Source organism: Schistocerca serialis, unplaced genomic scaffold (genome assembly GCF_023864345.2).
Source record: "Schistocerca serialis cubense isolate TAMUIC-IGC-003099 unplaced genomic scaffold, iqSchSeri2.2 HiC_scaffold_1400, whole genome shotgun sequence".
NCBI classification, from domain to species: Eukaryota; Metazoa; Arthropoda; class Insecta; order Orthoptera; family Acrididae; genus Schistocerca; species Schistocerca serialis.
This window is the reverse complement of record NW_026047626.1, coordinates 1,639,103-1,652,461: the sequence shown is the minus strand read 5'-3', so window position 1 is coordinate 1,652,461 and position 13,359 is coordinate 1,639,103. Positions and strand designations below refer to the sequence as shown.

Below are 13,359 nucleotides of genomic sequence, written 5' to 3'. Positions count from 1 at the left end.
GAACATTATAGATGGCCCAAAACAACACAAGGACCGCAACGCTCGCGTGACGTGAGATGACATGGTGAATGGCGCCAGTTGTGCCCTGGGGCCAGGATGACGACAGACTAAGTCGCCAGCCGCCCCAGGCGTCGCGTCGCCCCCTGGATAAACGGCAGACAGCCCGGTGGCTGCATTGGGGGTCACCACTGGGTGAGGCGAATGCTGCGACGAAAACTGGAGTCGACCTATATGTCTGTGTACAGCGAGAGAAACTCGAAAGCGCAGAACTGCTCCTTTGCCAAGCAGACTACTGTCACAAGGGACGTCATATCCGTCTCGCCGCTCGCTACTCGCCATCAAAGACAACTGAGGCGTAAGGTATTTATGGTATAATGAAAAAGTTTATCTATGAGTACTAGAAATAGTCATATAACGTGTAGGGATTAATTCTTATCACTTACTGTTCCAACAAGTCGTTTGACTTCCTCGAGTCTTAGACAGAGTGCTCGTACACCATTACCGAGTAATAGCTGCACTGCGAGTTTTTTTCTGTATTTTGGTATTTTAATGCCTCACAAGGAGGTGACAAAATAGCCAAATACAGTATGTCTACAAGGTAGAATGTCGTTGATAAATGTTGCATAATATGAAACGAATGAGGTGCGATAGAAGACCAGTTACCAAATTTTCAGACGTTTAAGTGAATTTTGCCCACTCACGGTGAATAGAAAGAAATACTTGTTACTTACTTTCATGTTCCATGCATCAAATTGCACGATAGATCGTCATGTCGTGAAATGAGTCATTTTTGATTCAAATTGCCAGTTAATTTATACATTTGTACTCTAAACATCACCATACAATTACTATTCTTTTCCCCAAAATGGTAACAAGGAATACAGATTGAGTTATCAATTCCCACCCATAACCTTTTACACATTTCAAACATAGAAAGTATTCTACAGAGTAGGAGGAGTTCTCAAGCAGAAACTTTTTCAATTTATTTCCAAATTTTACCATACTGTCTGTTAGACATTCTATATCACAGGGTAAGTGGTCAAAATTTTTTGTTCAAACCTTAATGGCAACCTAAAGAAAATATTAATGTTTAGTAATTAATGTAATTTTTTCTTCTATTATTGTAATCATGTACCTCATGGCTCCGTTTGAACTGTAGTAGATTGTTTACAACAAGCTTCATGAAGGAATAAATTTACTGTGAAGCAGTAGTCAGTAGGCCCAACTCCTTAATCAGATGGCTACAAGACGATCGCGTGTGAGTGCGACATATTATTGTTAAAACTCGTTTTTTGGCAATGAGGACCTTCTTTCTTAAAGATGAATTACCCCAGAACATTATTCCATTTACATTTCTAAATTTGCTATGATTCTAAGTGCAAATGTAGCTCAACTAAGTTTTTTTAGGAGTCCCCAAATTTATGTTTTTCCAATAAAAATTCTCATCAATATGGACACCTAAGAATTTTAAAAATTTCCACCCTATGTATTACTTCACCACCATGTGTTACACTTATCACTGATGCAGTACCCACCAGAGCTGCAGAACTGTATATAATGTGTCTTTGTGAAATTCAGGGTGAGACAATTTGCAGAAAACCAACCTATGATACTTCTGAGAACTTTGTTTACCATTTCTTCCAGTTCTGTAATAATACTGAGAGTGATAACTGTACTGCTGTCATCTGCAAAAAGAACTAATTCTCCTTGCTGTACATTAGACGGTAGATCATTAACATATATGAGAAACAGTATTGGACATAAGATTGAGCCTTGGGGAACCCCATATGTGATTTCCACCCAGTCAGAATTATGTCCCTGAATTCTGTTGGTTGACTTACTACTAAATACAGCTTTTTGCAACCTTATGGTTAGATATGATAAGATCCATTGGTTGACTACACCATCAACCCTACAAAATTTATCTAGCAGTGTATTATGGTTTACACCATCAAATGCCTTGGATAGGTCACAGAAAATACCCACCTGTGCTGTTTTGCTATTTAATACTTGTACTATCTGGTGTGTGAACATTTAAATGGCATTCTAAGTACAGCATCCCTTCTGAAAGGCAAACTGTGATTTGATGACAATATTATTGTTGCCAAGGTGAGATAATCTTCTACAATACATCACCTTCTAAAAAATGTAGGTAAATGATAGAAGCAGTGAGACAGGTCGGTAGTTTCTGATGTCTCTCTTATCTGTGAAATAAAAGGTGTCACATTCAAATTCAAAACCGAACGCTATTCAGTCTGTGAATCCAAAGAAGAGTGAAGACACCGTTTGAAACAAGTGTACTGTTACAAATCACTGTTTCAGAATATATAATTCGATATGTGACAGATAAATTGAAGCATACCGAAAAAGCGGTGAGATGTCATTCTGGTTTCTTACACAAACACGCCATCAGCTGCAGTGTAACTGATCAAGGTTTCAAATCTCCATGACTGGTAGACTGGACACCACAGCACGTTCATATAATGCCAGTGAACAGTGTCAGATGTTGTGTGATACTTGTGAAGGACACAGAGACACTTTCTGCGCATGTGTTATCTGCAGCTGACATAATTTGGAAGCTGCTCCACTCTTGATCTCCAGTTGTGTGGCTGGTCTAATTGTGCAGCAATACGATTTTGGGGCATTTAGATGTTACAATGTAGCAGTGTTGAGTTGCACATGACCACGAGGGCAGGCTTTATCGTTGTCAAGGTTACAGTCTGTCACGTCTGGTCAAGACAAGGGAAGAATGCCATATTGCATATTGGGCTCGCAGTGACCCCTTTACAACCCTGCCTACCATCTGAGACCAAATAATGGTCTTTTATCAGCAATGTGTTACCCTGCACTTTGGTTCAGAGATTCATTTATTGGTTTATTTATTTATTTATGTCATTTTCTCAATACCCTCTCAGGTGGAACAGCGATCATTGCAATTAATAAATAACAGAGACTCATTAGCCAGAACATTATGATCACCTGCCTATCATCGATTAAACGTGTACTGGCAATAGCAGCGTCACTTCACGAGGAATGACTGCTAGTCAGACGCACTCACAGTCGATGTAGGATCAGCAAATGTGCTGTACATCTGTAGATGGGGAAGGTATGCTATATGTCTCAGTTTGAAGGAGGGATTTTTATGATGACCTGAACGCTCATCACGAGCATTTCGGAATGCACGACTTGTTGAGTGTTCGAGGAGCGCTATGATGAGTGCCTTCGACATGTGGCGAAACCAAGGTCAAACTATGTCCAGACGTCATGGGATTGGGTGGCCATCCCTCATTACATATCACGAATGTTGTAGGCGAGGCAGACTGGTAGAACGCGACAGACGGTGCAGGCTACAAGTGTGTCTGAACACACAGTGCCCTCAAGACTCCTAACAGTGTGCCCCTGCAGCTGACAACCCATACTTTTCTCAATGTTAACACCATGACACCAGCAACTATGACTGAAATGGGCACTTGACCATTAGCAGCTCCTGGGCACCTATGATGTGGGACAGAGACAAAATGGCGCTGGTTCCATTGTGCTCTAGGGAAATTCACGTTATTCATAGGTTCAGTACAGATTGTTCAAGGCACCATGATGGCCAACAAGTAATATACGCTTGTTTCCGACCACATACTCCTCTTCATAAGGATTATGTTTCACGATGGCAGTGGCGTTTTTCAACCAGGTAATGCACCAAATCACAAGAAATGGAAGTGATGGAGTATTTCGAGGAACAGAGTGGCGAGTTTCAATTATTGTGCTGGTCCCACAACTCACCAGATGGGAATGCAATCGAACACATCTGGGATGTGCCTCGAAATGGCGTAAGAGCTCATTCCCCCGGTGAGGAATTATTGGGAATTAGGTGCCTCGTGTGGGCACTGTGGTGCCAATTCCCTTCCAGACCATGATGTGTCACTGCTGCTATCCATTGCAAAGGTGGACATATCAGGTATTACATAGGTGATTATAATGTTCTGGCTGATGAGTGTTTATGTTTTAGTTCTTAGTAGCAGTTTTCATTTAGCCTACTGGTTACTGGTTTTGGTACACAATACCACCTCAGGACATCCTCTGCCATGCTCTTGGGAAGCTACTATGTACCTCAAGTATGTCAAGCTTGTTTTTCTCTTATTTCTTTCTTATTTTGAACAGTATAATATGGTATGTCTAATATATAAGATTTTCACTGTCCTTATTTCTGTTTACTAGTATGCCCCAACATTTATATCGATATCGATGTGGTGCTCTACATAGTGGCATTCGTTATTTCAAATCATCTTGCCTAACTTTCCTATTTCATTTTACATATTGCTATTAACACTACAATGAGAACTGATACTGTAATTGCAGTAATAAACAATTTAACTATTACAACTTTTGAAAGCCTCTATTAATACTACATCACCATGAATTTTCTTTAGAAGCTACAACTACTACTGTTACTACTGTGTTACTACTGACAGCTGTTACTAATATTAACACTAATACAAATACTTGTACTGCAGTGACAAATAATTACATTATATTTTCTGACTCAGAGAGAAAGGTTACTATCTTACTGCCTTGTATAGCTTTGCTCTTTCCATATACAGTAGTCTAAGGTGGACGCACATACACACGCAATTTATTAGAAGGTGGGGTCAAATAAAAGCAGCCAGAGATTAGAGTTCTATAGTACAAAGCAATACAACAGAGTAAAGTAACTGCAGCTGTTGAAAATGAGCACCATTCATCTCTTGATGCTTTTGGCCCCTAGTCGGTAGGTTGCTGATGGCGGATCGAAGGCTGGATGCTTGAATTGCTGCTGTCTCATCTGGAGTGTTCTGCTACAGTTCTTGATGACTGTGATGGTTGTTGCGATGGTCTCTGCTCTTGAGGGCTCTCGTGCAGGTGACAGAGATCAGGTGACAAAGATGGCCAGGTAGGGCCCCAACCAGGCTGACCTAGACTAACAACTGTGAATCATGAAATTGTGTATCTGTGCTCAAAGGTCCGGTTTGCTGTATGACCAATTGCTCCATCTTCTTCGAAGTAACTGAACGCCTTTCCCTCCTCCACTAATGCTGCCAGAAATAGCTCCAAAACGTTGGCAATGTGATGGGCCAAGTCAGCAGCCGATTGAAGAAGGTGAAACCAGTAATGCTGTGTGCAGACATTGCACACCAAAATCCAACCTTATGATCGTGCAAAGGTGTTTCGTGGAAATTCTGCTGACTCTCTGCTACGCAGGACCTGTGATTCTGTTAGTTGACGTAACAACTCAGCTGAAATTAGTCTCCATCAGACATAAAGAAAAGATCCATGTCCAAGCCATTCATTGTTATCTCAGTGAATGGCCATTCACAAGTGTGGAGGTGCTTAGGAACATCTGGTGGTTTTAATACATGACCAACAGACATGAGATAGGGATATACAGGGTGGTCCATTGATAGTGACCAGGCCAAATATCTCACGAAATAAGCATCAAACGAAAACACTACAAAGAGAGACACTCGTGTAGCTAGAACTGGGGAACCAGATGGCGCTATGGTTGGTCCGTTAGATGGCGCTGCCATAGGTCAAACGGATATCAACTGCGTATTTTTAAATAGTAATCCACATTTTTTACTACATGTTAATGTAGTATGTAAAGAAATGTCAATGTTTTAGGTGGGCCACTTTTTTCGTTTTGTGATAGATGGCGCTGTAATAGTCACAAACGTACAAGTACGTGGTATCACGTAACATTCCGCCAGTGCGGACGGTATTTGCTTCGTCATGCATTACCCATGTTAAAATGGACCGTTTACGAATTGTGGAAATGGTCGATATCTTGTTGATATATGGCTATTGTGATCAAAATGCCAAATGGTCGTGTGCTATGAATGCTGCTCGGTATCCTGGACGAAATTATCCAAGTATCCGGACCGTTCGCCGGATAGTTAGCCTACGTTATTTAAGGAAAGTGTTCAGCCACATGTGAAACGTCAACCACGACCTGCAACAAATGATGATGGCCAAGTAGGTGTTTTAGCTGCTGTCGCGGCTTGTCCGCAAATCAGTAGCAGGCCAATTGCGCGGGAATCGGGAATCTCAAAAACGTCGGTGTTGAGAATGCTACATCAACATCGATTGCACCCATTCCATATTTCTGTCCACCAGGAATTGCATGGCGACGACTTTGAACGTCGTGTATAGTTCTGCCATTGTGCACAAGAGATGTTACGGGATGATACTACAAGATGTTTCACTGCATGACAGAATGGCGATGTACTTCCAACATTATGGATGTCCGGCACATAGCTTGCGTACGGTTGAAGCGATATTGAATAACATATTTCATGACAGGTGGATTGATCGTCGAAGCACCATACCATGGCCCGCACATTCACCGGATCTGACGTCCCCGGATTTCTTTATGAGGAAAGTTGATGGATATTTGCCATCGTGATCCACCGACAACGCCTGACAACATGCGTGAGCGCATTGTAAATGCATGTGCAAACATTATGGAATTCGAACTACTCGCTGTTGAGAGGAATGTCGTTACACGTATTGTCAAATGCATTGAGGTTGACGGACATCATTTTGAGCATTTATTGCATTAATGTGGTATTTACAGGTTATCATGCTGTAACAGCATACGTTTTCAGAAATGATAAGTTCACAAAGGTACATGTATCGCATTGGAGCAACCGCAATAAAATGTTTAAACGTACTTACGTTCTGTATTTTAATTTAAAACACTACCTGTTGCGAACTGTTCATCTAAAATTGTGAGCCATATGTGTGTGACAATTACAGCGCTATCTATCACAAAGTAAAAAAGGGGCCTAACTAAAACGTTCATATCGCTATACGTACTACACGAATATGTAATAAAAATTAGGTTTCCTATTTAAAAAAACGCAGTTGATATCCGTTTGAACTACGGCAGAGCCATCTAGCGGACCAACCATAGCGCCATCTGGTTTCCCCCTTCAAGCTAGACAAGTTTTTTCATTTGACGCTTATTTCGTGAGATATTTGGCCCAGTCAGTCAATGGACCACCCCGAATATGCAGGCCTGCATAATCAGTGTGATAGCATGGTCTCTTGTGACAGGTGTTGGATTGATTTGGTAGGTCTCTGAAACATTTTCTGGCGCACTGCAGCCATGTCTTGTGGTGTGCAGGGGAGTTTAGGCATCTTTTTTTACTGATTCAAAACAGATCCTGTTTGACAGCACTTTCGGATTAAGCGTTGCATAGGACTCGTTGCTCATACTTTAACACCACTAAATTTTGCAGAAAACAACTGACCACACCGTTTCCATGACTTCGTTCTCACGTAACTTTTCACAACGAACACCTGCTGCTCCACTGTGAGTACCATCGCCCCCTTTGCTCTGCTCCACTCACACTGGCACAGCCCGCACTGCAATCTGAACTGATGTGGATCACGTGGTGGATCACATGGCGTGCATGTCACAGGGTTTGGCTATATGCATGTATTCACGTGCAATCGTATCCAATCTCCCAGGCCACTTTCATTTGCTCCACCCTGTACTAACAGAAGTATCTAAGGTCTCTCTAGGTTTGGAGCCATATTGGCCACGGTATCATGTCCGGCAATATCTTACTGCCTCGAGACAGCATTGCAACCAATCAAAGTGTATCACTTGTATTTCACTCATTTTTCTACTCTTCTTAGATACACTCGAGGTCAACTCCCTTAACACTTTTGTTATTGAACCAGCCAATCGTAGTAATGTATTGTTTTGTTCACAGTCCCTAAGACAATGAGCATGTCTTCCACGTCCCTGCATTGGTGTCAGAGGCCACTAGCAGATGGGCTATGGAATTATTCAGTCACGTGTAGCTGTCTTTACTATCAACACAGAAAAGACTTCTGTTGGAATGATTCTGTCAATATAATGCATAGACTACTCGCATTACAGCAATGAATCACATTTTGTACTGGCCCAGATGAGCATCGTCGGGCACTATGGCGGCGACCTTTGTCGCATTCTTCCTGTTTTCTGGAGACATGCAGCAGTGTTACTTCTGGGGTGATGGTATGTGGATCCACTGGGTATGACCTGAGCTCAAGACTCATAGTGACTGCGGACGCTGTCGGCACAATGGTATGCCACTGCCATTCCATGTCCCTGTTTGCTACCTCTCATGCAACAGTATTGTGACATCAACAATCTACAGGAAAATGCTCACCCACACATGGGATGTATTTCCATAAATTGTCTGTGTGATGTTGAAATACCCCCATGTCCCGAAAGACATCCAGATCTAACATGTCGGGTGTCAATCCACAGCAGTGCTAGTAACTGCGATATCAAGGACGAGTTGCAACGGTTATGGCCCACTTTCCCTCAGGAGAGGATAAAATGAAGATTTACTTCCCAACAGAACCAACGCATTTGTCCAGGTAAGTGTGGTTGCAATGCCAAACTATAAATGGGTTCATACCACCAAGTTCTGTGTAAATTTGACTCGGTTTTTCAATGACTGATATAATGTCACATACTGCATCAACATGTGAAGTATCATTTCGTTTCGTCAGCTTTTCCGAATACTTCAGTTCTTGTTGATGCAGTGTATATTTAAACATAAACTCTATATCAAGCGATGTTCATAGTGTTACGTGGAGGTTATCTTTCCAGTCTTACATGCTTCACTTTCTCCAGACTCTACCTTTCTCTTTTGAAGCTGTCCATAAATTTATGTTCGTGTATGATACTCATATAGCAATGCACCAGCAACCTACTTCCTCATCCATTCCCTTCCAGATTAATTTGGGAGATATATAACCAACAATGAAACTAGAAACTCCATCCACTACATTAATATATACAGAAACTTTGGAAAAGAATTTTAGCTTAGGAAACAATCCCCATACTACCACACTGAATGAACATAATACAAAGAAAGATGTTGATATCAATTAAAACAATAAGTTTACTGTTAACCATTGCCATCTCTGCTTTTTAGAAACTAAAATTCGATTTTTTCGCCATAACACTTCGCTAACGTCACCTTCCTCTAAGTTGTTTAAATATAAGCTTATGTAGTGACAGAAATCACGACATGCCACAGACCGGGGTTGAGTGGGGACCTGTGGTCTGCACAGCTGTGGTGAGGGTCCAGCCACAGCCGCTGTGCTCACTGTGTGGCTGTATATTGGGGGTTGGTCCTGCTGTGTCAGTGGCTGGCCCACAGTGCAGATGTAGACTGTTCTGATACATGTATTAAGACAGAGACCACTGGGCAGCTGTCATTCCACAGATAATGGGACCAATACAGCCAAAGGCAACAGTTGGTCCACTAACCCACTAAGATAAATGACTTACTAGTGAGACAATCAGTTTACACGCTGCTTCTCCTGAGTTCCTCATACTAGCAGTTTAACATACCGAGCTACAGTCACTCAGAAGTTAGATTGGCAAAACTTTTAAATGTACTTAATTTGCTACTATGTCTATCAGATGGTGTTCGTAGGTCATATGCTATAGACTGGGCGGTAGGGGGAACATATGGTAAATATCTACATCTACATCTACATTGATACTCCGCAAGCCACCCAACGGTGTGTGGCGGAGGGCACTTTACGTGCCACTGTCATTACCTCCCTTTCCTGTTCCAGTCGCGTATGGTTCGCGGGAAGAACGACTGTCTGAAAGCCTCCGTGCGCGCTCTAATCTCTCTAATTTTATATTCGTGATCTCCTCGGGAGGTATAAGTAGGGGGAAGCAATATATTCGATACCTCATCCAGAAACGCACCCTCTCGAAACCTGGCGAGCAAGCTACACCGCGATGCAGAGCGCCTCTCTTGCAGAGTCTGCCACTTGAGTTTATTAAACATCTCCGTAACGCTATCACGGTTACCAAATAACCCGGTGACGAAATGCGCCGCTCTTCTTTGGATCTTTTCTATCTCCTCCGTCAACCCGACCTGGTACGGATCCCACACTGATGAGCAATACTCAAGTATAGGTCGAACGAGTGTTTTGTAAGCCACCTCCTTTGTTGATGGACAACATTTTCTAAGCACTCTCCCAATGAATCTCAACCTGGTACCCGCCTTACCAACAACTAATTTTATATGATCATTCCACTTCAAATCGTTCCGTACGCATACTCCCAGATATTTTACAGAAGTAACTGCTACCAGTGTTTGTTCTGCTATCATATAATCATACAATAAGGGATCCTTCTTTCTATGTATTCGCAATACATTACATTTGTCTATGTTAAGGGTCAGTTGCCACTCCCTGCACCAAGTGCCTATCCGCTGCAGATCTTCCTGTATTTCGCTACAATTTTCTAATGCAGCAATGATGACAGATACTTCTGAAATGACTGGGGAAGGAAATTTAGAGAAAAATGGAGCACAATATTTGTCATATTACGAAGCTACTGCAGTAAAAATTTAACTTACATTAAAACCTTTATCACAGAATTGAAACTTCGGCCAATAGATTTATTTGATTCACACTGGCCAATGAGCACCCACACGAAACAGGTGAACATTGAATAGTACCTGACTGGGAGGCTGAACGAGTCTATGAGTATGATCAGTAAAATAAGCAGACACATTAATTATATAATATATATTTACGCCTAAGTGCTGATCACAGGTTGTCACTCACTGAAATCAAGAATTTTGTTTCGTTACTGTGTTCAGTGTAATGATATTTATCAGACTGTGATTAGTGTGTGTGTATGTGTGTGTGTGTGTGTGTGTGTGTGTGTGTGTGTGAGTGTGTGTGTGTGTGTGTGTGTGTGTGTGTGTGTGTGTGTTATATTAGTGCTTAATAATTTAAATATAAGTGCAATGCACAGACAAAGGAACTATGCTACATATGCCAGTTGATGGAAGTTTGTATGCAGTGTGATAACCTGTGAAAAAGTTGTGGCTGGTGTTTGGACAATGTGGAATTTACAAGTGGTGCTTATGAAGCAAGTGTTGTGATGGAAAAAGACAAGTATTTCAAGAGCCGTGCAAACCATGCTGCAGGTAGCAGTGGTATTTAATGGCAGTAACTGTTGGGAGATCCGTGTATCAAATGAGAACTACTGAAGATGTGGCAGTTTCTAGTTTTGCCAGTTGTAGTTTTGTTCTCTCTCTCTGTGTGTGTGTGTGTGTGTGTGTGTGTGTGTGTGTATGTGTGTGTGTGTGTGTTGGTTAACGTTTGTGATTTCTCATGAAGAAACTGGGCAATGAATTTACCATTGACATAAAAAGAGACGCATTATGTATATGCATGTAACGTGGATGGATACTTGTGTGAAGTGGTTGTCATGGTAAGCAATGCAATAGTGTACATAGCTTGACGCAATGAAGAAGATACTGGTTAGGTTTTGTGACATGCACCCTATTTAAGTTAAGAAGGGCGTTTCCCAACTTTGCTTCTAAATAATTCAGATAGAATTACATATTTAGAGTTAATTTGTAAATAATAGGCATCTTAAAAACATAGCTGTGGCGATAAGCAGTTTCATTCAACATTAATTTTCGTTTATAAATAAATGAGAAATGAATCACTGAGTGTACGGATTATTATCTGAAGGATATGAATTCCAGTTTTTGAAGCAGCTCAGTAAGTAGTGCATAAATATTCAGACATATCTAACAATAAAAGTAACTTATGATAATTACTTATCACTAGCATTGTAGTGAGTATTTATAACGGGATATATTGATAACGAAGAATAGAAGGATCTAAAGATCTCTCTCATTTTGACGTGGTTAGGAATGGACCAATAACTGGAACAGGTCAGATAAGGAAACCCCTAAGCTCTAGCAGAAGAAAACACTTCAGGACTAATCTTTACTAAAGCCACAGGGAAAATTAAGCAAAGACTGGTCAGTAGATATTTGACAGACCCTTCTCTAAGAGCCAAGAACGGAGATTTCACACAAAAAGCGCCTTCCTTTGTGTGTTGCACAAGCTAGTGCACTGAAGTATGGCAATATCACGAGAAACAACAGACTAGAAGTGGGAAGGAAATGTGAAGGAAGACAGAGCATTATGCGGAACTGCCTGAAGCGGCAGAGCTGTTGTGAAACCCTGTCGTCTTTCTTGTGAGGTGGTCATGTGGTGTTTAAGAATTGTGTTTTTATAGCACCTTCTTTAAGAGAGATGTTCCATATATGCTCCGATTGAGAATGACAACATTTTCCTTAGAGCATAGTAAACTTCAAAAATCTTATTTCTAATACCCCTCGAATACTTCGTTAGAGTTAATGAATTTTGTTACAGAACTTGTCAGCAAATCCCACATATATATCTAGAACGTAAAAGGGAGATACACAACACAAAAAACTGTTGTACTGATATGGGTGTAGCGACTAATGTGACTGACTACTCCACTACCACGAATATTTCAAGTTTTGCAGAATGAGAAAATCACGAATGGGGAATTTAAAATACGTTGCTGCCCACCTTGAACTGTGCTGCAGCATTCTAAGGTACACTACGTGATCTAAAGTATCCAGACACCTGGCTGAAATTGAATTACAAGTTCGTGGCGCACTCTATAGGTAATGCTAGAATATAATATGGGATCAGCCGACCATTAGCCTTGATGACAGCTCCTACTCACGCAGGCATACGTTGAATCAGGTGCTGGGAGGCTTCTTGGGGAATGGCAGCCCATATTTCATGGAGGGTGCACTGAGGAGAGGTGTCGTTGTCAGTCGGCAAGGCCTGGCACGAAGTTGGTGTTCCAAAACATCACAAGGTGTTCTGTAGGATTCAGGTCAGGACTCTGTGCAGGCCAGTCCATTACAGGGATGTTTATGCTGTGTATCCACTCCGGCACAGGCCATGCGTTATTATCAGGTGCTTGATCAGGTTGAAAGATGCAATCTCCGTCCACGAATTGCTCTTCATCATAACCGCCTCCGAATTTTACTGTTGGCACTACACACACTGGCAAATGACGTACACCAAGGATTCGCCACACCCACTCCCTGCCATCGGATGGCAACATTTTGTACCGTGATTCGTCACTGTATCCACTACAAGTACAATGACAGTTAGGCAGAAGGTGACAAAACTAAGATTTCATGGTCTAACGGCTGCTCTTAAGCCACACATCACGAAGATAAATGCCTGGTGTAAGAAGCGAAAGCATTGGACGATTGAGCAGTGGAAAAACATTGTGTGGAGTGACCAATCATGGTACACAATGTGTCAATAGGATGGCAAGGTGTGGGTATGGCGAATGTGCTGTGAACGCTCTCTGCCAGCGTGTGTAGTGACAACAGTAAAATTCAGAGGCGGTGGTTTTATGATATGGTCGTATTTGTCATGGAGGATGCTTGCACCCCTTGTTGTTTCGCGTGGCACTATCACAACACAGACCTACATTCA

At 41.7% G+C, this 13,359-nt stretch overlaps 1 protein-coding gene across 3 annotated transcripts in view; it reads right to left on the bottom strand.

The window, feature by feature from the left end:
• LOC126442675 (uncharacterized) overlaps nt 1-13,359 on the bottom strand; it is a 96,550-nt gene that overhangs the window by 18,945 nt on the left and 64,246 nt on the right. The window lies entirely within an intron of this gene.